At 38.9% G+C, this 27,227-nt stretch overlaps 1 protein-coding gene across 3 annotated transcripts in view; it reads right to left on the reverse strand.

Moving 5' to 3' along the window:
- ccny (cyclin Y) overlaps nt 1–27,227 on the reverse strand; it is a 278,342-nt gene that overhangs the window by 99,714 nt on the left and 151,401 nt on the right. The window contains exon 1 of one of the 3 annotated variants that reach the window (XM_069914414.1): nt 132–223. The exons of the other annotated variants lie outside the window; for them this stretch is intronic. The gene's annotated coding sequence lies outside the window, so the exon portion shown is untranslated. Of the gene's footprint in view, nt 1–131; nt 224–27,227 lie in introns of those variants that run through there. 3 annotated transcript variants of the gene reach the window in all.

Genomic DNA, 27,227 nt, shown 5'->3' on the forward strand with positions numbered 1-27,227 from the left:
TAAACTACATCAAAAGTTATTAAAATGAGATTTAACTAGCAAATAAATACAACTATGAGGAAGACTAGAGCTCAAATTATGAAAAAACCGACTTTAAGGCCATCAACAAGTTTGGAAGAAGGTTGGCCTACCTTAGAAGAGGAGCCTGCAATCTCAAGTAGTCCTCCCCACCGTGGGCAGCGTCGATTACTGGCGTCTGGACCACAGAGCCCCGGGAAAGATAGTGTCTGGAGATCCCCTCCTGAAGCCGAAGATACAGTGCGCATGCGCACCATACTGAGCATTTTTAACCCTGGAGGGGGCTACCGCTTGTCAGTCCAGCGAGTCTGGATCGACTGGGAGTGGACCCCATACCCAAGGGGAGGTGGAGAGGGGAGCTGCAGCGACTGAGAAGAAGATTAAAGGGGAAGGAGGAAGGGGAGAGGACCAACCACATGCAAGAGGCTCTGAGGAAAGGTTGATCAGCGAGCCTGAAAAAGAAGTGCTTGAAATATTTAAAACGGGTCAGGGTAGGCCTTTTACTGAATCTAAAGAATATTTTGACAGCCAGTTTCAGATTATGTTACAACACAGGCTAAAAATCAACTGGCTAGTGCTAAGGATGATATTTCTAATGTTAAGGCTGAAATGGTGAAACAAGCCAAAGTAGTGGATAAAGTGTAAGAAAAAGTGAAGAAAATGGATGACAAGCTGGAAGATTGTGTTAAAACTATTAGTCAGTATCAAGAAAAATTTGATACATATTATGATTCTTTTATTGGATGGAGATTCAAGAAGGAGGACTTATTGAAAAATATGAATACATTGGAGAATCAGAGTTGGAGAAACAAAGTCAAGATTGTGGGATTACCACAAGTTTTTGAAGGACCGGATCCGGTGAAATTTTTTTTGTCAATGGATACCAGAAGTGTTGGGTTCTGAGATGTTCCCGGAGGGGCTAGACCTGAATAGAGTACATAGAGCTTTAAGAAGAAAACTAATGCCTGGTCAACAATCCCGATCAGTTTTGATTCGTTGTCTGTGATACCATGATAAGGAATTAATTCTGAGACTGGTGGTTCAGATTGCAAGAAATCATGGATTCCCTTTGATGGTTCAAAATAGAAGGGTATTTTTTTATGTGGACTTAAGTCAGAATGTCATTAAAAGGCATAAAGAATTTAATCCTGCAAAAGTGGTTCTTTGGCAGAAAGGTTATAAATTTGCTTTTCGATTTCCAATGGTGTTGAAAGTTTTCTATGGGGATTATGATTCTCGTTTCTTTGATAACGAGAGAGAAGCTTTGGAATTTGTACTTCATTTGTTCAAAAGATAATAAATTATTTCCCAAAAAACAATTTTCTATTCTTTTGATCCCTTTTCTCTCCCATTCTCTAAAGGAAAGGTTATCTATTGTGAAAGGAATTAGTTGATTTTGTGTCAATAATAATTTTGGTAGTTGGTCATTTGTTTTTTTTCCTTTCTACGTGAATCTTCTTCCAAATGTTGAGCAGATGGTGCAGTACTGGTGAACTTTTATGTTACACCAGTTTTTCATCCCACTTATAAAGTACCTACTCCCCTATTTTATCTAGCTCTAACCTGGTCCAATCTGGTTTTTCCCTTGTTTGATAAAAATCCGATAGATACCTTAATTGTGTTGCTCTATAATAATTCTTAAAGTTTGGTAGCTGTAAGTCCCCTTGTTTGTACCATTCTGTTAATTTATCTAGCGCTATCCTCGGTTTCCCCCCTTTTCATAAGAATTTCTTTATTATTTTCTTTAGATCATTGAAGAATTTCTCTGTTAAGGGAATTGGTAACAATTTAAATAGGTATTGTATCCTTGGGAAGATATTCATTTTAATGCAATTTACCCTTCCTATCAGTATTAGTGGTAAATCTTTCCAATGTTCTAAGTCATCTTGTAATTTCTTAATTAATAGCTGATAATTTAATTTGTATAGATGGCCTAGATTATTATCTAGTCTAATACCTAGGTATCAGATTGCTTGTGTTTGCCATTTAAATGGTGATTCTTTCTTAAACTTTGTGAAATCCGCATTATTCATTGATATCACTTCACTTTTATTTGGGTTGATCTTGTACCCTGATATTTCTCCATATTTCTTCAATTTCTTATGTAATTCTTTTATTGATAATTCTGGTTCCTTCTCTTTTATTTTTATTCTTTTTACTTTATTTTCTGTTCTTATCAGTTCTGCCAAGGGTTCTATAGCTAAAGCAAACAGCGAGGGAGATAGTTGACCTGCTTAATTTAAATTGGTTTGATATAAATCCATTTACTGTCACCTTCGTCAATGATACATTATATAATGCTTTAATCCAATTAATACATTTCTCTGGTAGGTTGAACGTCTGTAGTACTTTGAATAAATAACTTCATTCTACCTTGTCAAAGGCTTTCTCTGGCGTCTTGTTTCCTTGTACTGCATGGACTAAGTTAATAAACTTACAGATATTGTCCGTTGTTCGTCTTTTCTTAATAAATCCAGTTTGATCTAGTTTTACTATTTTTGGTACACAGTCGGCCAATCTGTTTGCTAATAGTTTTGCTATTATCTTATAATCTGAGTTATGTAGAGATATTGGTCTATATGATGTTGGTGTTAATGGATCCTTCCCCGTCTTTGGAATTACTGTAATTATTGCTGTTTTACATGAATCTGGCATGTTTTGTGTTTCTTCAATCTGGTTCATTACTTCAAGGAGAGGAGGAATTAATAAGTCTTTAAATGTTTTATAGAATTTCATTGGGAGTCAGTCCTCTCCAGGCATTTTATTGTTCGGTAGCTTTTTTTAATATATCCTATAGTTCCTCTATTTCAAATGATTTTATCAATTTGTTTTGCTCCTCTTCTTGCAATTTCGGTAGTTCAATTTTAGCTAGAAACTCATCTATTTTGGCTTCTTTCCTTTCATTCTCAGTTCGGTATAATTACTCGTAGAATTCCTTGAAGTTTTCATTGATCTCTGTTGGGTTATATGTAATTTGTTTGTCCTTTTTCCTTGATGCCAATACCGTTCTTTTAGCTTGTTCTGTTTTAAGCTGCCAAGCTAGTATTTTGTGCATTTTTTTCTCCTAGCTCATAATACTTCTGCTTTATCTTCATTATGTTCGTCTCCACCTTATACGTTTGTAGTGTTTCGTATTTTATTTTTTTGTCTGCCAATTCTCTTCTTTTTATTGTATCTTCCCTTGTTGTTAATTCTTTTTCTGTACTTGCTATTTCCCTTTCCAGCTGTTCTATTTCCCGATTGTAGACCTTCTCCATCTTAGTTACATAACTTATTATCTGTCCTCTGATGAAGGCTTTCATTGCGTCCCATAATATAAATTTATCATTCACTGATTTCATATTTATTTCAAAGTACATTTTAATTTGGCGTTCAATAAATTCTCTAAAATCCTGTCTTTTAAGTAGCATGGAGATTAATCTCCATCTATATGTTCTCGGTGGGATGTCTTCGAGCTCTATTGCTAATAACAGGGGTGAGTGATCCGATACCAATCTAGCTTAATATTCTGTTTTCCTAAGTCTCCTTTGGATATGGGCTGACAACAGGAACAGGTCAATCCTTGAGTATGTTTTATGTCTACTCAAATAATATGTGTATTCCTTCTCTTTTGGGTGTTGTCTCCTCCATATATCCAAAAGTTGCATTTCCTGCATTGATTTAATCATAAATTTGGCTACTTTGTTCTTTCTGCTAGTCTTTTTTCCAGTTTTATCCATCTTTGAATCCAAATTAAGGTTAAAGTCCCCTCCTATCAATATATTCCCCTGCATATCTACAATCTTCAAAAAAATATCTTGCATAAACTTTTGATCCTCTTCATTAGGTGCATATATATTGACCAAATTCCAGAGTTCTGAATATATCTGACATTTTAACATTACATATCTCCCTGCTGGATCTATTATTTCCTCCTCTATTTTGATTGGCACATTTTTATTGATTCATATAGCTACACCTCTGGCTTTTGAGTTATATGATGCTGTCGTTACGTGCCCTACCCAGTCTCTCCTTAATTTCTTGTGTTCCACTTTCATTAAATGTGTTTCCTGCACGAATGCTATATCTATTTTTTCCTTTTTCAGTAAATTTAATAGCCTTTTCCTTTTGATTTGGTTATGCATTCCGTTAATATTTATAGTCATATAAAATGGCCATTTCATACTTTGTTTACATCTATTCGTTAGTGTTGTTGACGTATGATGGGACGGAAATGAATCAACCTTCTTATCGTTGGAGATTTAATGCGTCATTGTTAAAAGATGAAGGATTTTGTAAATTTATAACGGAACAAATTCAACAGCTTTTGAAAATAGAGACTCAGTGACTAGTAAATTTATATTGTGGGATACGTTTAAAGCATTTTTGAGAGGACAGATTATTAGTTATACAGTTAGATTGAAAAAGCAGTACTTAGTTGAATCAGAAAGATTGGAACAGGAAAATGGGGTGTTAGAAAAGCAGTTACAAAAGGAGAAAACGAATAAGGAGAAGAGGGATAAATTAGATGCATTGAAATTGGAGTATAATACATTACAAACCTATAAAGTTGAATGGCTATTACAATGATCTAATCAGAGATATTATGCAGATAAGACACAAAGTATTGGCATGGCAGTTAAAATCTGAACAAATGTCAAGAAGGGTAAAAGCAGTGAGGAAGAATTCAGGGGTCTCTTACAGATCGCAAGATATTAATGATCAGTTTAAGGAGTTTTATAGAAAATTATATTTTTCTGAAAGAAGACAAGATGAGAATAAAATAGAGGAGTTTCTAAGGGGACTGCAGTTGCCAAGATTAAATGACTGGAATAGGGATCAGTTAGAGAGACCAATTGGTTTGAGAGAAATCAGATTGGCTTTGAATTCTATGCCAAATGGTAAATCTCTGGGCGAGGATGGGTTTACGGTAGAATTTTATAAAAAGTTTCAAAGTTTAGTTTTTCCAATATTTGAGGAAGTTCTTCAATGGGTATCTGATATCCAATCAGTGCAGAATCGTTTTCTCAAGCAAATATTGTGGTGATTCTTAAAAAAGATAAAGATCCATTAAACCTGGGTTCTTATAGGCCAATTTTGTTATTGAATGTTGATTATAAGATTTTGACTAAGGATTTGGCAAACAGATTAGCGCAGTATTTACCGAATTTGATCCATATCGATCAAACTGGTTTATTAAAGGTAGATGCTCAGCGGAAAATGTGGTTAAATTGATTAGTTTGATAAATATCTCTAGGGAAGATTCCCACCTACCTTTGGTCTTATTGCTGGATGCAGAAAACACTTTTGATAGGGTAGAATGGTTTTTAAAAAAATTTAGAGTATTGGAAAAATTTTGGTTTGGAACAATGTTTATTGGTTGGATTAAAGCAAGATATAAGCAATTTAAGGCAAGACTGATGATGAATTGAGTTCTATTGGATTTCTTTAATTTAGAGTGATCTACTAGACAAGAGTGTCCTCTGTCACCGGTCTTGTTTACATTGGTGAGTGAACCTTTAGCACAATTAATAAGACAAGAAGATAAAATTTAACGGAACATAGGATTAGTTTATTTGCAGATGATGTACTGGTATATTTGATTGACCCGAAAGAATCTTTGAAAATATTGCAGGAAAGACTGTTACAATATGGGGAGCTATCTGGTTATAAAAGGAATTGGAACAAAAGTGAACTTATGCTGTTGTCGGAAGCTGATTATTCTGAATGTAAAGGTGTAGTAGGATTTAAATGGTCAAATTGTATTAAGTATTTAGGTACTAAAGTGAGTACAAATATAAATAAATTAGTAGATTTGAGTTATTTACCATTATTGTCCATAATAAGAGGATTTGAAAAAATGGAAGGATTTGCCATTAATGTTGGTAGGAAGAATGAATTGTACAAAAATGAAAATATTTCTTAGACTCCAATATTTTTTTCAGAATATACCTTGTAAGGTACCAAAGAGATTTTTTAAGGATTTAAATGTGTTGGTGAGGAAATTTTTGTGGAAGGGGAGTGTGGTGAATGTCTGCCAAGCTGCCTGTCTCCCCTCTGGCAAGCTTTGCTGTACTAACATTGGCTGTGCATTATCTCTATTGTTAAGGATACTCTCCTTGGGTATAACTGTGTATGCACCTATTGTCTTTCATTATTGGACCATGGGTTTCTGCTAATAAAAGCCATGATTATTGTTTGGCCACATTGTCTTTGACTACCTCATCAACTGGCACTTCAGGGAGGTTGCCGTGAGTTTCTATGCATAAATTAACTTGGAAATATGAGTTAGGGGGTATGCAACTTCCAAATTTTGTAAATTATTATAAGGCAGCTCAATTGAAAATTATTAATAGAATGTTTGATTTAGATAGTTCTGTAACTTGGTTGGATATTGAATTGAAGAGAATTGGAGAGGTTAGAAGGGTCCATTTTATTTATAAATGGACTAGTAAAACTATTAACAGTTATAAATCTCCAGTTTTATTTCATTTAATAAGTATGTGGGAGGAGGTTAGTAAAATTATTGGAATTTCAGGAGGATTGTCTCGACATACTCCTTTGTTTCAGAATAAAAGTTTACCTTTTACGATTGACAATATCCTCTTTAAAATTTGGAACCAGAAAGGAGTTAGAATGATAAATGACTGTTTTGAGGTGAGTTGTTTTTTAAAATTTGACAGGATGAAGGAAAAATATCAAATCCCTAATAGTACTCTTGTTATTATCAACTTAATGTTGTACGATTGTTTAGAGAGACATTTGGATTTGCCTAAAGAAATGACATTTGAAGTATTGATCCGAGATGGAGGAAAGAAAGGGTTTATTTCAGAAATGTATAAATGGTTGCAACAAAAAATGCCTAAGATTGAATTGCATAAATCGAGACTTAAATGGGAGAAAGATTTGGGAGTTCAATTTGACATGGATTGTTGGAAGAAGATTAATAGAGATGCTATGACAAAATTAGTCAATGTTAGGTATAGATTGGTAACTTATAATTTTATGCACTAATTATATTTAACTCCTGAATGTCTGAAAAGATGTAAACTGAGTGCTTCAGATTTGTGTTTTCGATGTAATGAGCAAAAAGGTACATTTTTGCATTCAGTTTGGTCGTGTGAGAAAGTTAAGTGTTTTTCGGCTAGATTAAGAGACGGTTTGCAAGAAATCCTGAAAATAAAATTTTCTCCAGATCTTTTTCATTGGGCAAGTTACTGAAATGACTTTGTTTAATAAATTAGATAAATTTCAAATGGCGTTCTTGCGATCAGTTTTAGCAGTAGCAAGGAAATGTATAGCTGTTTCATGAAAAGATCAAAGGGAGCTTAATGTACAAAGATGGCATTCAGAAATGAGGTCCTGTATACCACTGGAGAAGATCACTTATAATTTAAGGGATAAATATTATACATTTAAAAGGATATGGAGCCCATATGACATTTTCTCCCAGCAGTCTAACAGAACAACTCGAACATTCATGCAGCCATATAAAGTGGGAGCACAAGATGACAGAAAGGTGTGAATGTAGTTCAGAACATCACACAAACTTCCTTCCCTTCCATGGACTCCATCTGCATCTCATTCTGCCAAGGAAAGGCAGTCAATATACTGAAGGACCCTTCACGCCCCTGACTCACTCACTTCCCTCCTCCCATCAGGGAGAAAGCTTAAGAGTATGAAAGCACACATTAACAGCCTTAAAGACAGTTTCTTCACTGCAGCCATCAGCCTCCTGAATGAACCCCACTGCAGTGCAGGGGTGCTGTCGTGCTCCACTCGCTGCTAGATCTTCGTATTATATAGATAAGGAGAATAACTCAAATCATTCATTTACTACTTCTTTCTTAGTTTCCTTTTCTATTTAGTGGGGTAGGTGGGTTAGAATTTGGTTAAGGGGAGGGGTAATGTTTAGAGGGGTGGGGTGATAAGAAGTTTTTTTTAGGATTTCTGGTAGTTTCTTTTTCTATGTAAACCATGATGATTTTTTGATAATTTTTTAATAGTTTAATCATGTACTTGTGGTTATTACTTGGGTTACTAATAAATAAAATATTTAAAAAAATATTTAAGCTGATATGCCAAAAAAAATGCTAAAAAATGGAAGGGCAGAATAATCACTATGAACACATTAAACCATGTATAGTGACAGGACATTTTCTCCCAGCAGTCTAACAGAACAACTCGAACATTCATGCAGCCATATAAAGTGGGAGCACAAGATGACAATTACAGAATATAGAGTTACAATGAAAAACAAAGATCGATTAGTACAAGCGAGTGGAGCACGACAGCACCCCTGCACTGCAGTGGGGTTCATTCAGGAGGCTGATGGCTGCAGTGAAGAAACTGTCTTTAAGGCTGTTAATGTGTGCTTTCATACTCTTAAGCTTTCTCCCTGATGGGAGGAGGGAAGTGAGTGAGTCAGGGGCGTGAAGGGTCCTTCAGTATATTGACTGCCTTTCCTTGGCAGAATGAGATGCAGATGGAGTCCATGGAAGGGAAGGAAGTTTGTGTGATGTTCTGAACTACATTCACACCTTTCTGCAACTCCTGATCCTGAACAGGGCAGCTACTAAACCAGCTGAGGTGCATCCTGCAAGCATGTGTTGATATAAATTTTAAAATTTAGACATGCAGACATTTCAGCCCACGAGTCTATGTCACCCAATTTACATCCCATTAACCTACATCCCTGGTACGTTTTGATCGGTGGGAGGAAACCAGAGCCCCCAGAGAAAACCCACACAGACACAGGGAGAACTCCTTACAGATAGTGTGGGATTCGAACAGCACTAAAAAGGCGTTGTGTTAGAAGTCATTGAGGTACATGGTACACGCCAAACTTCAACTCTTTTCAGAATGTAGAGATTGTGGTGCAGTTTCAGTTCAATCTTCCAGTTAAGCTCAAAGCATTCCACAAAGAAAAGAATGCTAATACTACAATAAATTAGTATTTGGGGTCAGCTGATAAAGACATAGCTTCCCTCTTCATCTCCCTTTTGAATGAAATCCAGAACTAGTTCAAATTATTATTTTTAACTTCTTTGCGTTTACTGTTTTGATGTAGATGCTGTCAAATAAAAATATATTCATCAACACAATTGTCCAAAAAAGATATTCAAATTTAAAACAACACAAGGATTCATAATGAATAAATAAATATTGAAACAAGTCTTTTTTTTACATCAAACATCAACTTCACTTACAAAGTCATTTGATCTTTTGGACCATAGCAACGGTCATTCAAATGTAAAATAGTAATCTGGGAAGAGGAACTGGGAAGAGCTTCACTCAGCAAATCTCAATTGCATTCAAGTTTGTATTCAGTTCTTCAGTATACTGAGTACTGTATATTTCAGCATACAAGTCTACTCCCCTTTATCAGCCTCATTTTAAGGGTTTTATGGTATAAGCGGCACGTAAATCAACCCCCATTTTCTGGCTGCCTGAGGAGCAATGTGGATCAGCATATAAGTCAACCCCCAAAGCTCGCGATGCCTGAGCTGGGCTGTTGACCAGTGTATATGTTGACCACCATAGATCGCACGGATTGATCTGCCGGGCGTTGGCTGGAGGTGATTGCTATCATGGAGGGTCCATTGACACAACACAGCACATGAAGAAAATATGAAGCGAACTTTAATTTGAAAGTGATAGAAATGGGGAAGAAATCCAACAACTGCACTGCTGCAGGAAAATTTGTTGTGCATGAGAAATTGGTAAGAGATTGAGGGAAGAAAGAAGAGACTTAAAGAAAGATACCAAAAAGGCAATGTTCGTTGAGAAAAGGAATCCTTCATTGGCCAGAGTTGGAAAATCACGTTGCAGAATGGGTACATGAACATAAGTCACCAGAAATAAAATAAGAACATTTGCACTGCAGTGGGCCAAGTCACACCCAGACGTCAGTGATGATTTGGAGGCTACAGTAGGCTGGTGCAATTGTTTCAGGAACAGGAAAAATCTAGTATTACACCAAAAAAAAACTAAAAAGCTGCACAGAAACTACCAAAAGATCTTGACCATAAAGTTGTAAGTTTTCACCAGTTTATTATACAGAACCGGCAGAAACACCAGTTTGCATTGGCAAATATCAGAAATATGGATGAAACCCCCATGAATTTTAACATGCAGTGGAACAGTGGAATGGAAAGTTGTTAAAACTGTGCAAACTAGACATACAGGCCATGAAAAGGCTAGGTTTACCGTGGTGTTATCTTGCATGGCCATAGTTAAGACCCATAGTAATCTTCAAACGCAAAATTAAACCCAAAAATGAAATTCCTTGCAGGTATTTTTGTACATTTTCATGAAAAAGAATGGATTGGTGAAAATGGTGTAAAATTATGGATAGCAGCATTAATTCAAAAGAAGAGAGTGTGTGGTAGTGGCTGTGGTTCATTGTACATTCAAAAATCTGATGGAAGAGGGCAAGAAGCTGTTCTTGTGCCGCTGGGTATTTGTCTTCAGATTCCTGTACCTCCTTCCTGTTGGTAGCAGTGTGAAAAAAGCATGGCTGAGGATAGAGACTGCTTTCTTAAGACATTGCCTTCTGTAGATGTCCTCGATGGAGTGAAGACGGACTCTCACGATGGGACTGGCTGAGACCCAACTCTCTGTAGTCTCTTCTTGATCTGCGCATTGGCACCTCCATACCAGAAAATGTAACCAGTTAGAATGCTCACCAGAGTACACCTGTAAAAATTTGGTGACATACTAAATCTGTTTCCCCACAATTTAGAGTTATACAAGATTATGAGTGGATTAGATAAGGTGAACAAAGAGCATCTTTTTCCAAGGGAAAATACCAGAGGATATCAACTGAAGATGAGTGGAGGAAAGTTCAGGCGACATGTCAGTGTTAAGGATGTTTTAAACTCAGAGAGTAGTGTGTATCTGGAATGCATTGCCAGGGGTGGTGGTGGAGGTACAATAGGGATATTCAAAAGACTCTTACATAGGCATATAGGCCTACAAAAAAAACTAAGCCCTTATCTCATAACCCTCTATTTTTATTTCATCCATATGCCTGTCTAAGAGAAATTTAAATGACCCTATTGTTCCAGCCTCCACCACTACCTCTGGAAATACATTCCAAGCACCCACAACTCTCTGTGTAAAAAAAACTTACCCTTGATGTCTTTGTGCAGGAAAAAGGTGCTAACTGTCTACCTTATCTGTACCTCTCATAATCTTATAGACGTCTATTAAGTTACCTCTTATCCTTCTTCGATCCAAAGAGAAAAGCCTTCGTTCTGCTAAACTTGCTTCATAAGACACATTTTCCAAACCAGGCAACATTCTAATGAATCTCCTCTGGACTTATGGTTGACAAAGTTTTCAGAATTTCATGTCTGTTATATTCTGAATATTCTACATGACAATAATGGAACCTTTAACCTTTAAAACCCTTTCCATAGCTTCCACATCTTTCCGGAACTGAGCACTAAAGATTTATAGAGCTGTAACATTACCTCATGAATCCTGAACTCAATAATCCAAACCTTTTTAAACTGTCCATTCAACCTGCGCAGCGACCTTAAGAGATCTATGGAATTGGACCCTCTGTCAAAATGCACCTTTCAAGTTTGACCTACCAAAATACAGCACCTTGCATTTATCTGGATTGAACTCCATCTGGCACTTTTCCATCATGTTGTAACCTACGAGAGCCTTTAACACTATTCACATCTCCAACCCTGGTATTACCTGAAAACTTACTTACCCATTCCTCTACTTCTTTGTCCAGGTCATCACAAAGAGCTGAGGTCCCAGAACAGATCCCACTCATCACTGTCCTCCAGGCTGAAGACATTTCGTCCATTACTACACTCTGCTTTCTACAGGCAAGCCAATTCTCTGGCAACACAGCCATGGATCCTATGCCTCATGACTTTCTGGATGAATCTCCAATGGGGGACCTTGTCAAATGCCTTACTAAAATCTATATACACTACATCTACTGTCCTACCTTCATCAATTTCCTTTGTTACTTCCTCAAAAAACTAAATTAGGCTCATGAGGCATGACTTCCCTTCACAAAGTCATGTGGACTATCCCAGAGAAGACTGTACTTTTGTCACAGACACGTACTGACCTGCTTTGGGAGTAGTGCCAGAGTGACGCACGGGAGTAATAGCATGCATGAGCAGGATAAATCAGATGGCTGCGTGCACTGTGATGGCTCTCGGACTCAGAAGGAGGAGATTGCGAGTGTCAAGATCACCCATGTGGTGGAGAGCCAATGAGAAAGTCAGAGGGGTTTGACTGGGTAGTGTTTTTGTGGGATGAAGAATGCAGTGTTTGTCTGAGAAGAAAAAAAGAGATTCACTCCATTTTATACTGAAGAATGAGTGAATACATTCTTTAAATTGTGTGGATTCTGGGCAAATTATAGCAGCCACACTTCTTTAAATGCTCAACAATCCTGTCCTTAAGAATCTTCTCCATTCGTCTATAATTCTTGGATTCTTCCTATTATCATTTTTAAACAAAGGATCCACATTTGCCATTCTCTAATTCTACAGCAACTCTCTTGTGGTCAAGGAGGACTCAAAGATCATTAACAAGGCCCAAGCAATCTCTTCCCTCCCTTCTTATAGCAACCTGAGGAATATCTTGTCTGGTCTAGGGGACTTAACAATCCTAATATATTTGAGAAGATCCAGCCGTCCAGCACATAAGCTTGTTCTATTCTGATCTCACTTTGTCAATGGTCCTTTCCTCTGGTCTATACTGAAGCAATGTATTCATTCAGGATCTCCCCAATCTCCTCCACCTCCAGGCAAATGTTGTCTCCTTTCTCCTTAACCAGCACTACCTTCACTTCATCATCCTTCAGTTTTCACATAAGCTAGAACACCTTAAGACTTTCCTTAATCCTACTTGCCAAGACCATCTCATGCCCCTTTCTAGCTCACCTGTCCTTTAACACATAATTCTCATGAGTCCTTCCTGTAATGGCCACAATGTCATAATTCCATATACCGATCCATATTCTAAGTTCATCTTTATTTCCAATACCCCTTGCATTGAGATAGATATATTCAAACCTTCCAAATGACAACACTTATGTTTCCTCTCCTTCTTCATAAACCCGCAGCATATCACATCATCCTTTCCACCTTGTGCTCTAGTTTCTGCCCTCACATTCTGGTTTCCAGACGTAAGAAAAATGGAGGTTTATGGGTGTGAGGTAGGGAAAAATTAGATTGTTAGACAGGTTTCCATAGCTCAGCACAAAATTGTGGGCTGAAGGGCTTGTACTGTGCTGTTATGTTCTATGTTCCAAAACTACTAGGTGCATCTCTGTTTTATTGTTACCCCATATTTTTGCAAGCAATTTCTATCCAATATGGATCTGAATTCTTTCCTTTTCTAAAGTTATCTCAGTTCCAAGTCAATTGTTCCCACAACCCCTCCTCGATCACACCCATACATACACTTGCACTTGAATATGGAAGCCCGAGATGTTTAACAAAGTTCTTCTATAGTGTCCTACAACATTTAAAATTGGGGACAATTTGCCCCAACCAGTATCCAATGAAATTCTTTAAATTCCCATGTACATTGCCCCATAACTGAATGTCAGTGATTTATAATTGGCTCAATTCCAAACATTGCCTTGGAGCGATTCCTGCCATATGCTCACATATCTGGAATTTTGTACAAGCACCTTTACTTTTAAGAAAAGGCTGTGTAATCTTATCAATTACAGCAATATCAAATTAACAACATAACAAGGTTAAAAAAGTCATCTTCATTTTATTTTTAAGTACTGTTACCGCCATGTACCAAGTGGCACAGGATGTATTTGCCAACTATACAGTTTCCATGGCTGCAAAACTCTATCAGTCATTGTGTAGGACTTTTCATGAATACGCTTCATGGTTGAATAAGTTAAGACACCTATGAAGTCAAAACTAATCATTTTCTTCCTGTGGACATGCAGTATACAGACATCTAAGATAGACAAACAGCCTTCACCACATTCCCACGGTAGTGACGAGCAGAGTTTATTCATGGTTGAGAAGTAAAATTTATACAGCAATGTTTCCTCTTTTTCCAGCACATCATCGAAGATTTCTAGGTTTCATGAAAAAATTGGGGCGAGTGTTCAAATGTAATCAGACATAAAATTCTCTGAATCCTAAGTGGAATTATTTATAGGTATAAATAATTTAAGTATAGGCTCTTTTGTCAGAGAACTATGCTCAAACCTTCTCCCAAACACATTTCTCCCAAACACATTTTGCAGCAGGTTCAGTTTTCTAAATGTAACTTAGCAACTGATGACAACTTATTCTTGTCTTTTATCCATGAGCCTATCATTATGCATTGGGGTGGTGGGTGAGATCTGGGGCTGGTGACCCACTTAACTAGAGAAAGTGCACGCATAATAAATAGACTCCTTTCTCTGTGCAGTGATCGCTGCATGGCCACTGTCTGGCTTGACAGGCAAGAGGTCACTGCAAATGGCCTCTCTGACATTACAGCGCCTGTAGCATCACCTTCTCCTGGTGTCCCCCATTTTCACTGAATTTGCTATGTCATGGTGCGACCGAGTGTCCTGCAGTATAACTGGATGGGTAGGCTGGGCTCGTCAGCCTTGGTTGGCAGATTTCAAACCTTGGCAGATTTCAAACCTAGGCAGCTGGGGCTCATTAGCCTCATCGTGTGGTGATATGTAATTACACCACCAGGTCACCAGGGGTCACCCTGGTGTCCAGGGCTACAGTCTAGCCTTCCAGGTTTGTCTTTCAGAGACAAGACCTCTTAGTGTACATATTAGTTTATTATAGCTGTCTTATACTCGCACTGCTGTTGTGGTTATTGCCAGTACAATCAGGCCATCCATCTAGGAGAAGGACACCCCCGACGTAACAGCTATGACCTGAGGACATGGCTGTCACCATCCCAGTGTGCTAGGCTGTGGCAGATAAACCCTAGTTGTAAAGAGTGGGACCAATACTGCACACACTGAACTCCACCTAAAAAATCCATCGTGCAGGCTCGAAGGACATGTCCATGTCTATGATCATTCCTGGATCTTCATTTGTGAAGTCAAGCCAGAACTAATTATCATTATACATTACAAGTAAGAGTGCAGGTTTTACCATTTCTTTTCATGCAAGTAGAATGCACTGTGGTTTCTCAAGAGGGAGGAATGGTTCAAGAGTTGCACTGTCAAATCCACTGCAGTCTAATGGAGTTAAATAATCTGCAGATGCTGAAGCCTAGTTTCGAGCTCAGGCCTGAAACACTGATTGCCTTTTACTTTCTTTGGATGCTGTGTGACATGCTGAATTTCTCCAGTGCTTATGCAATGCATGAGTGCAGTCCAATGTATGCTTAAAAACGTCAGAGATTTTCCGAGAAATTTATACGTAGACATTTCAACAGTAACACTGAAAGTAATTTCAAACAAACTTCAATGATTGTTTAAAATATTTTAGTGCCCATGGTGATGAATACATTTTGCCAGTTGGTTAAGTTTTCTCCAGGGACAGCATTTTGTGGAAAACACTTCTTGCAGGTCATTTGCTCTAAAACGTTTATTCTTGCATTTAAGAATTATGCACAAGCATGCAAAAAAGATCGTCCTTCCAATTTCACTCTCTGCTGAGGTCCTTCTTGACCAATCAGCTGTGAATGTAACAATATTTGTCTTTATTGATATGTATCTGATGAATTGTCAGCATATTGTTCCCAATGTAAAAGGAAATGCAGGCCTCATTTCATTTTGGATTGGCACCAGCTTTCGGAGTCCCTGAGAATGTCAATAATCATGTCAGTCCCAGGATATGTTCCAATATTTGCAGAAGCTTCCATACACAAGGGGTCTTTGAAAACCACATTGCTACACCTGTCTGCTGCCAAGTATTGCTGAATCACAAATTGGCCCCAGTCCTGTTCGAAAGTCACAGCCAAGAAACAACTGAGCTCTTGCAAAGCTGTCAGCATTCAACAAAACATAGCCAAGAGACTTTTTTGTCATGTGTAAAATGTTAACAAAATAGGGTTAAATATGTGTCTGCCTCAAAGAGGCAAAAAAAAAAGCCATTCACTCAAAGGGTGTAGAAAAGCAATTATCAGAAGAGAAGAGTTCAAATCCAACTTTGGGAAGTCACAACATGAAATACCTCAAAAATCTGCTACAACAGTTAGCACCAGAAAATCGTGAAAACTTAACAACTGTCATTAAAGATTCAGGAATAGCTTTCAGACATGAGAACATTATGCCCCTTACCCCAACTTAGGTCTTTGGCTATTTGTGTCCATTAAAATTGACCTAGAAAGTAATTCAACTGTGAAAATAATTTCTAGATTGGCTGCGATAAAGAGCAACAATTTTTCCAATCTCCAGGTGAAGTACTACAACTTCAAGTAAACAATGTCCTTGGAAAAGTCTCAGATAACAATGCCAGTTCAATGAATTAAAATTCTTTTGACCCATTCATTCATCATTTGATATTTTATTAACTGTTTGGAGGTGCTCTGCCAATCACATTTTAAGAATGCCGAGAAACCTCTCGGCTGGTACTGATTTCCCACTCTTTCAAATCCCTCATCTGGGAAGGATCTGAGAAAACAGAAGCCCATAGTGAGATTAGCTCAGAGATTGGGAACTGCAGTATGGGAACTGCTGAGCTATCCTGGTAAATCATATTCCCAGGAGAAAAACACGGAAGTCTGCAGTCACCGTGATTGAAGCAAAAACACAATGCTGGAGAAACTTTATAGACGCACAACCAACATTTCATGCTTGAGCCCTTCATCAAGGTATGAGAAAAATGAAAGCAGGTGCCAAAAACACTAGTGGGGGAGGGGTAGGGAGAGGAGCACAGTCCCACGGGTGCCTGCTCCTCACCCCCACCATCACGTTAAGGTGCCTGCCCACCTTTTACTCATACCCTGATCTCCTGCAGCTGCATGAAATGCCACACTTGCACTCACACCTCTTCCCTCACCACCATTTGGACCCCCAAATAGTCCTTCCAAGAGAAGCAGCACTGCTTCTCAGTCATCTATTGAATCTAGTGCTCACATGGTGGCCTTCTCCACATGGGAGAGATTATATGCAGTCTGGGAGATCACTTCGCTGAGCACCCTTGTTCTGCCTGCATCAATGACAGCAATCTCCCACTGGCTGCCCAACCATTTTAATTCTGCACCCCACCCCCGCGCTGACATGTCTGTCCATGGCCTCATGTACCGTCAAGCAAAGATCACACGTAAATTGGAGGAACAACTCCTAATTTTCCCTCTGGGCGAGCTCCAACCAGACTTCTTCAGTTTCTGCTAGCCTACTCTCAGTTGTCTCTCCCTTCCCATTCTCTCTGTCTTCTTTCCTCCAGCTCTCCATCCCCTTTCCTCTCCATTCGCAGAACTAGTCTCCCTCCCCTTTTTTGCTGGTTTGCCCTCCCTCCTTTATCTACCTATCACCTCCTGCCTGTGAGACTGTGCTCCTCCCCCCACCATTTTGTTTGGGCACCTGCCCACATTTTGCTCGTACCTTGATGAAGGGCTCAAGCCCAAAACGTTGGTTATGCTATTTTTATCTTTGCTTTGTAAAGTACAGTTTGACCTGCTGAGTTTCTCTAGCATATTCCCAAGTGCCTTTAGTGAATTATTTTAATTACATTTTAAAATATTCCCAATTCTTTGTGATGGTTGAAGTAATTTGTTCACAATGATATTAAATATTTATGTGGAATGAGCATCTTGTACTGCAACATTCCTTTAACTACTTTTCCTCATTGTGTTAGCTTCCTACAATTTCTTTGATTAGATACATAGATAAAATTAAATGTGGTTTTAAACTCTTGACACTGAGCAGGTCTGCTAACAAGCTCCTGTCAAGGTTCCACCCCATCAAATTATCAGTCACCAAAGCAATACGCAAAACTTGTGCTATGGAATGAGGAACATACACTGGAAAAGTAGCTCAGCATCATTCCAGTAATAAGTAACTCACCTAACATCCACATATCAGTGTGCTGCAGCCATGAACAGAGGAAGCGTTATTTATAAATGGACTGAACATGATGCCATATTCACGTGGATGGATGAGAGTTCTGTTAAGAGAAATTTGGATAGGTCCATGGATAGGAGGGGCGTCGAGGACTGTGGTCCGTCCGGGTGCAGGTCGATGGGACCAGGTGGAAAAATAATTTGGCATGGACAAGATGGGCAGAAGGGCCAGTTTCTGTGCTGAAGTGTCCTCTAGTTCTATTCAAAGAAATTGGGCAACTTTTTTTGGCCTGCATTTGTTTTAAATGTCTACAATTACTAAAATATGGGTTGCCAGAATATTTTGCCAAAGATGTAACTGATTCCGTCCTTCTGCAGAACAAGGGGTCACAGTCGAATTGAAAACGGTAAGCTATTCAAGACCGAGGTAAGAAGATAAGTTTTCACTTACAGAGGTAAACTTGAGGATTACCTGACCACAGAAAATCATTAAGACCCGTTCATTAAATATATTCGAAAGGGGGTTGGATGTGGTCCTTATAGTAAAAGGGATCATGGTATTTGGAGAACATTCAGGAGAAGGGCATTGAAATTGCATGATTAACCATGTAGGCTTAAAGAGCTGAACACCCTTCTCCTGCTCTTAATTTCTATGTTTAGTTACCATATATTTTGGCGTATAAGTCAATCCCCATTTTTCAGCCTAATTTTTAGGGTTTTATGGTATATCCAGAGTATAAGTCCATCCCTATTTTACGAGCTGTTCGGGTGTCCCAGTAACAACCCAAATTTTTTAAAAATCATAAGTAACAAAGCTGTAAATTAAGTTAAAAAAAACCTCGGCCTACCAGGCAGGAGCGGTGACGGTGACCTCAGGGTCCCTGGTAGGAGCAGTTACGGTGGCATCCAGCAGTGGGATGGTGTCGGAGAATGGCGGTGGTGGGAAGGTGCTTCAAGCATGGACTTATACGCTGAATTGACGTCAATCTGGTTTTTTTTGATGAATTTAAGATCTCAAAAGTGTATCCGGCATATAAGTCAACCCCCCCCCACCACTATTTTCTGAGAATCTTTTTAAGGTTTCACGACTTGACTTATACACCAAAATATATGGTACTACTCTGTGTTTCCACTTGGATTAATTTAAATATCTGGTCACTCAACAATCCTTCTCACATACTGGGAACTAATAGGAAGAATATTTCCATCTATGCACATGGCAGAATTAAATATTGACTTGTTAACCTTGTTGTGAATTTTCTTCCTAAGACAAAATTTACAAGCAAGTTAAGGAAATTGTTTCAGTTTACAACAGTAGGTTTTCAGCTCACATACTTAATTATCTGATTATTTGAGGGCTACTGCCAAAAATATTAAAAGAAAGCCATTCAGGGTTCCCATAAGCTCAGAACCAGTCCATTCCTGCCCCCTCAAGGGAGTTGTCTGCCTTCAATATTCATTCTGATCTCGTCAAAAAATGTAAAATTAGAAGCAGGAGTAGGCCTCCATGCCCCACAAGTCAGCCCTGCCATTCAAAATGACCAATCTACCCCAGGCCTCAAATTCTCCTCTGTGCCAGATCTCATTAGCCTGTAATGATCTCTAAAATGGCCAATGAAGCAGCAAGAATTTGCAAAATAAAAAGACCCTGATCAAGTATGACTTAACTTATAAGGTCAGGTTTTTATTTTATTTAAACCAATGCTTGGAATCACATGAAAGATGGCAGATGCTGGAATCTGAAGCAAAATGCAATCTGTTTGAGGAACTCAGTGAGTTGAGTGGCATCAGTTGGAGAGAAAGAATAGTCAATGTATCAGGTTGAACCCTTCATCAAGATGTGAAATTCCCAAGTCAAAAACGAATCGGGACTAAAGGAGGCAGCAAGGAAACATAATCGCCCACCTTCAAAAATCTGCACTTTATATCTAACCTCTCTTCACATGAGCAGGGATCTTCCCTGAAGATTTATTAACTTTATAAATTAAGTGGTAATTATTGTATTGTGAGGATACTGTATGGTGTGGGAACCAAACTCCAGGGATATGAAGTCATAGTTAGACAAGAGATTCTTTGGCTTGGCTTCGCGGACGAAGATTTATGGAGGGGGTAAAAGTCCACGTCAGCTGCAGGCTCGTTTGTGGCTGACAAGTCCGATGCGGGACAGGCAGACACGGTTGCAGCGGCTGCAGGGGAAAATTGGTTGGTTGGGGTTGGGTGTTGGGTTTTTCCTCCTTTGCCTTTTGTCAGTGAGGTGGGCTCTGCGGTCTTCTTCAAAGGAGGTTGCTGCCCGCCAAACTGTGAGGCGCCAAGATGCACGGTTTGAGGCGATATCAGCCCACTGGCGGTGGTCAATGTGGCAGGCACCAAGAGATTTCTTTAGGCAGTCCTTGTACCTTTTCTTTGGTGCACCTCTGTCACGGTGGCCAGTGGAGAGCTCGCCATATAACACGATCTTGGGAAGGCGATGGTCCTCCATTCTGGAGACGTGACCCATCCAGCGCAGAATTAATGCTACAGAATTCATAGTTATTAATACGCACAAAGTTTGGACTTGGAATCTTCCAATTTCCTTTATCATTTTTTAGTCTCTTGAGAACATCAAGCTCCAAACATCATTCAGCTCAGAGGAACTAGCTGTAAGGTTAACACGACCACTGATGTCATTGAACTTAGGATCATTTCATATGATCTGAAATGCTTATCCTCCCTTAATCTCTGATAAGCTTGTTCAAGAAGTGAGAGAAGAGTAAGATTTTATCCTGATTATCCCTTGCACTGTTCTGGACATCCCAAGAAATGTTACCATCAATTAAAGTATTGTCATTGTTGTAACATGGGAATTGTGGAAAGCTCCCACAGACAATAATGTAACAAACACCAAACAATTTGAAATTTAATGATAGAAATTGAGGAACAAATACAGACTAGGACACCTGATGCTGGTCTTCTTCAACTAAGAACTCCTTGAAAAGCTGACAGGACTTTTCTTATCTGAAGTACAGTATGACTGATGTAGAAGCATTGCCTCGGTTCTGCATCAATGTCAGATTAGTTTTGTACACTGGTGCAAATGATTCAGCAGATATTACTTCCAAAGAATCAATCTATTACTGTATCTATTTTTTTTAAAAAAACTGATTTCATTTTATGCATTGGATTTAACTGCGATAAAAGTCTGTGATCAAGGGATAAAGAAGAGCCACCAAAACTGATGATTATCAGAGGCTGGACTGAACTGGGTGAAATTTATCAGTCCATTTTGCTTAAATACGTAAATTCCAAGTGATTATCTGACTGAACTCCAAGATGAACGTAGAAAAGTTCCCATCTCCTCGCCACACTTCAAGCAATGATCCAAAATATTTTGATTTAAATTTATTTAGCTTTTGTGGTGTGAGATAATAACTGGTGTCGAAAATTATATTGCCCAATCTATACCTTACATTCATTGATTTGTCATAGAGATCCAGCATAAATTGGAGCAGTTTTGATCACCAATACATATTTAAGTCTGATTCCCATCTCTCTCTAGACTTGTGTACCCCCTGTTTAGAGGTTCCCATTTGAAGTAATAAATGCATGCTCCAAGGTAAGACCCTTTTGGATAGATCATAGGAGTCTTTCAGAGCAAATTACAGGAAACCAATTTCCACAGAACCCAGAATTATTCTTATTGTGGAATATTGCAGCCATAAAACCTAAAATTTAATTGTCCCAACATCAAATAGTATTTGTTAAGATTGGATTGGCAGTGGCCAGGAAATGTACAGCAGCTACTTGGAAGTCTGATTCACATCTAGGATTACCCCATTGGAATGCAAAAATGCATAGTTGTGTTCCCCTTGAGAGAATTACTTATAATCTAAGAAATAAGTATGACATGTTCTTACAAATATGGCAATCAAATTTGCAAAATACAGGTGTAAAACTTTAATTGTGTTTCATCTCACCCATGAGACCCACATTAACATCCTCTTGAGAACCAAGTAAATTTTGAAAACATGAAATTTGTGTCTGGACAACAGACTGCCGACAATTCTTGTTTCTTTTTTGCTTTTTCTTTCTCTTTTTCATTTCTTAATTTCTTTCTTTGGGCTTTTTTTCTTTACTTTATTTATTTTTCATGGGAGGATGGGGATGAGGAGACAGGGAGGTGAGGGGTGAGAGGAGACAGGGAGAGGGTGTGGCGAGACGGGGAGGGTGGGGGGAGACTGAAGAGATGGGGATTATAGCCATCATATATCAAAATTATCATTTTTACTTTGTATTCAATTTTTTTCTGTTCTTGCTGATTTCATGTTTGGCCATATAAAATTTAAATAAAATGTTCAACATAAAGACTGAACTCCAATGTATAAAATTTATGTTTGGAAGCTTACAAATTAATAAAATTGTGTTAAAAGAATCACAATGGAGTGGTAAGAAAAAGAGAGGATATTGTTTTCTGATTTAAGCAGCAAATTTGAAAAATATAAAATTGAGATTTCTTTAGTGGTGCCTGCTTTTATTGCACTAATGTAGTGTAATCTCTGGAGGATGCAAAAGAAAGGGCAGAGTGCTGGTGCTGCTGCCTTGTAGTTTCAGTGACCTAAGCTCAGGTACTGTCACTGTAGAGCATTCCAGTTCTCCCTGTAACAGTGTATGTTCCCCTGGGTGCTCCCAGTTCTTTCCACATACCATTGAGATGCTGCTTGGTAGGTTAAGTGCGCACTGCAAAAATACAGGTGGCAGGAGAATCAGGGGAGAATGGCTTTACACATAGAACATTACAGCACAATACAGGCCCTTCACCCCTTGATGTTCCGCCGACCAATATATTCCTAAAAAAGTAAAAAACCCTCCCAACCCCATAACCCTTCACTTTTTTCCAACCCATGTGCCTGTCTAAGAGTCTATTAAATGTTCCTAATGTTTCATCCTCCACCACCATCCCTGGCAATGCATTCCAGGCACCCACAACTCTGTGAAAAAAAAAACCTTGCCCCTGATGTTTCCCCTAAACTTCCCTTAACTTTGTACACGTCCTCTAGTGTTTGCTATTCCTGCCCTGGGAAACAGGCGCTGGCTGTCCACCCTATCTATCCCTCTCATAATCTTGTAGACCTCTTATCCTTCTACGTTCCAAAGAGAAATGTCCCAGCTCTGCTAACCTTGCCTCATAACACTTGTTTTCCAATCCAGGTAACAAGTGAGATAGAAAAGGTTACAAAGAAGTAAGTGGAGGAATGGGACATATTGTGGTGTTTGGAAAGCTGGCATAGGCTCTATGGGGTGAACAGCCATCAGTCATAATAGATTAAAATATATATTTAAAAAACCCCAGATCATTAATAGATGAAGATCTGAAAAAAATATAAGATTAAGAAAATATTGATGTTCCCAAGAAGCCAAAATTTCAATGTTTGCAGGCCAATATACTTCAAGAAACATTGGACTGCAAAACCTCCAGGGATGGGTGGGTAACTGTCCCACTCACAAGTTGGCAATTAATTGCAGATCAGGAGGAAAACCTATGAACAATGCAGCATTCCTCTGCAGTGACAAATCTTGGAATGAGCAAAGGCTGTACACTGGATTGTTCAATCACATAAGTAGACAACAAGCTGAAGAGATGTGCTTGAAAACCAGAAAATAGGACAGAAAAATCATAATATCAGCAAATCTTACATTTAAGACCCTTCAGTCTGTGCTGACTTTTGGAAACCTACTACACTACAATCTAATTTTTCCCTACCTCACACCCATAATCCTTTATTTTTCTTACAACCACGTGTACGATCTTTTGAATGCTGCATCCCTCACCAGGCATTCCACACATCCACCACTCTGTGTAAAAATCTTTTCTCCGATATCTCCCATAAACATTTTGCCACTTATCTTAAACAGATGTCTTCTGGTATTGTCACCCTGGGAAAAAGGTGCTAGCTGTCTACTCTATCTAAGCCCTTGATAATCTTATTAAATCACCTCTCATCCTTCGTCGCTCCAAAGAGAAAAGCCCTAGCTCTGTCAATCTTGCTTCATATGATGTGTTGTCCAATCCAGGTAAATCTTTTCTGCACCTTTATTGTAATGAGGAACCCAGAACTGAATGGAATATTGCAAGGGTCTTCTAACCAAACATACATAGTGCTGCAAATTTACTTGATGGCTCTTGAACTCAATCCCCCAATTAATGAAGATCAGCACGTCATATGCCTTCTTCACCATCCGATCAACTTGTGCAGCAACTTTGGGGGATCTATGGACCTGGACCCCAAGGTCTCTCTGTTCCTTCACCCTGTTAAGACTCCTGCCATTAACCACATACTCCACCTTCCAAAGTACATCACTTCACACTAATCTGGTGTGAACTCGATCTGGCACTTTTCTGCCCAACTCTGCGTCTTGTCAACAATCTGCTGTATCCAATGGCAACCTTCTACACTATCCACAACACCTGCAACCTTCTGTCATCTGCAAACTTATTGACCCACTGTGGTGAATCTGTGTCATTCTGTCAGTCTTTCACTGTGCTTAGTCTGCTTTACTGACATTGGCCATGTATTAACTCTACCACTAAAGACACTCGCCTTGGGTATAACTGTGTACGCACCCATTATCGTTCATTATTGTACCACGAGTTTCTGCTAATAAAAGCCATGATTCCTGGTTAACTACACAGCCTTCGTCTTCTTAATTAACTGCCACTTCACCCACCCCTCCATTTCCTTGCACAAGTCATTTATAAAAATTACAAAGAGCAAGGGTCCAAGAATAGGTCCCTACGGATTGCTGCTAGCCGCTGACCCCCGAGCAGAATACATTCCATTAACTACTACCCTCTGCTTTCTGCAGGAAAGACAATTCTAATTTGACATAAGGTTGTATTGATCCCATACCTCATGTCATACTTAATAAGCCTACCATGGGGAACCCTGTCAAATGCCTTACTAAAATCTATGTACATGATATTTATCGGTTTTCCTTTTGTCACCTCCTCAAAAAAATTCAATTAGACCCTCACAAAGTCATGCTGACGATTCCTGAGAAGTGCAATACACAAAAGTGGTGGAGAATCTCATCAGGGCATGTAGCAAAGTGTGGGTACACATAGACAGCTATGCTATACCGGAGACGCAATGCGCATGTGGCGAGGGATCAAAACTATAATAGAACCATAAGACATTTTATTGCAGAAGGGGACTTTAAATGGGAATACATACATCCAAACAATGGTACGAAACAGACCTAAATAAAGTTACAAGAATCAAATTTCCACAAAATCTAATGTTATTTTTATTAAGTAATATTGAAGGGATAAGACCCAAATTGAAAATATCTTTATTATATCCGAAAGAGTTTTTAAAGATTGCTTTAGCAGTAGCAAGAAAGTGTAGAGTAGTAACATGCAAATCATACAGCCACCTGGATATGAAGCGGTAGATTGTGGAGATGCACAGCTGCGTTTCCTTGGAGAAAATTACTTATAGTTTGAGAAATAAGTACGATCTATTTTTGAAAATTTGGCACCCATATCTACAAATTGAGAGAATTAGTTTATAAATCTTTTCTTTAATTTTCGACCTTTATTAATCTCCTTTAGGTGTTTTCAAAAATATAAATGATTGATGTCGTGTGTTGAAAGGGCCCCTCTTGCAATCAGGATTCTATACTATTTTCTTAAATTTTTTCTTTATCTATGCTATTGCTTTTCTTTATTTCTTCTTTTTCTTTTCCTTTTTTTTCTATTGGGATTTATTTAGGGGTGGGGGTTGGGGTTTATCCATCATGTAATGGATTTGATATTGATGTTTCATTACCATGTATTTTGTATCTGGCTATGATTACATGTATGGCATCCTTTTAAATAAAATTTTCAAAACAAAAAACCATAAGACAACTTGTGAGTTTAAGACAACAATACCTCCCTTCAGGACAGATAGAACATCTAGGCATAGCTCTACAAGAAAAACAGGCTGACAACAAAGAAACTTTCATGTCCCCTGATGAATGGGCCCTCTGCAAAGCTGCAGCCAAGTTGAGAAGAACCCTGTTCAAGGAGGCAGGACTAAACTACATGCCTGGTCGGGTACTGAAGGACTGCGCAGACCAACGGACATCTTCAATACCTCACTGCAGCAGTTCATTGTCTCCGCACATTTGACAGCTGTTATCATCCTGGTAACACAGTGACCAAAAGTAACAGGCCTCAATGACCTTACCTATTATGAAATGGTTCATGCATCTGGTGTTGGAATGCATCAAAGCACACCTCCTAGAGACACTGGATCCACTTCAATTTGCCTATAGACCGAACTTGTCCAGACAATGCTATAGCCTTGTTGCTTCACTCCGTCCTGACCCACCAGGAGAATGATGCCTCATAAGGAAAGCTGCTGTTCATTACTTCAGCTCAGTGTTTATTATGATCATTCCCCAGCGGCTGGTAGAGAAGCTGTTTTCACTGGGATGCAAAATCTGTCTCTGTAGCTGAATTCTTGACTTCCTAGCGGCAAGACCATAGACGCTTTGCTTCAAGAATAGAACATTGAGCACCATCACGCTGAGTACTGGCACAGTAGCCCACTCTTGCTCACCCTACAGATGCACAACTCCATTGCCAGACCCAGCTCCAACAGAGACAATAAGTTTGCGGATGGCACGACAATAGTTGGCCTCATCAGCAACATCAATGCATTGCACTACAGAAAAGAGGTGGAAAATCTCATGAAATGGTGTGAAAAAAACAACTCGAGGCTCAATATGGACAAAATAAAAGTGACAACTGTGGACTTTAAGAGGACCAGGGACAACCACCCTCCACTACACATTAATAGCTCAGTAGAGAACACCAATTTCCTCTGAGTCCACATAGGATGTGACCTATCTTGGACATACAACTCCTCACTTGTCAGGAAGGTGCAACAGTGACTGCACTTCCTGTGAAGACTGAGGTGGGCATGGCTATCAACCACCATCCTGTCAACTTTCTACAGGAGCTCTATCAAGAGGGTCCTGGCCAGCTGCATCACAGTGTGAAGTGTTAAGAGTGGAGATCAATCCACGGGACCATAAGAGTGCAGAGAGGATCAAGTGATCTCACTGCCCTCCTTCGACATGATCTGCTGGGATAATTGTCCAAAGAGGGCTCGCAAAATTGTAAGGATCCCTATCCTTTTGCATGCAGCATCTTCAAACTACTTCCACTGGAAAAGAAATAAATGAGTATCAGATCCAGAACCACAAGGCTGAGAAACAGCTTCTTCCCA

Source organism: Narcine bancroftii, chromosome 1 (assembly GCF_036971445.1).
Source record: "Narcine bancroftii isolate sNarBan1 chromosome 1, sNarBan1.hap1, whole genome shotgun sequence".
Lineage (NCBI taxonomy): Eukaryota > Metazoa > Chordata > Chondrichthyes > Torpediniformes > Narcinidae > Narcine > Narcine bancroftii.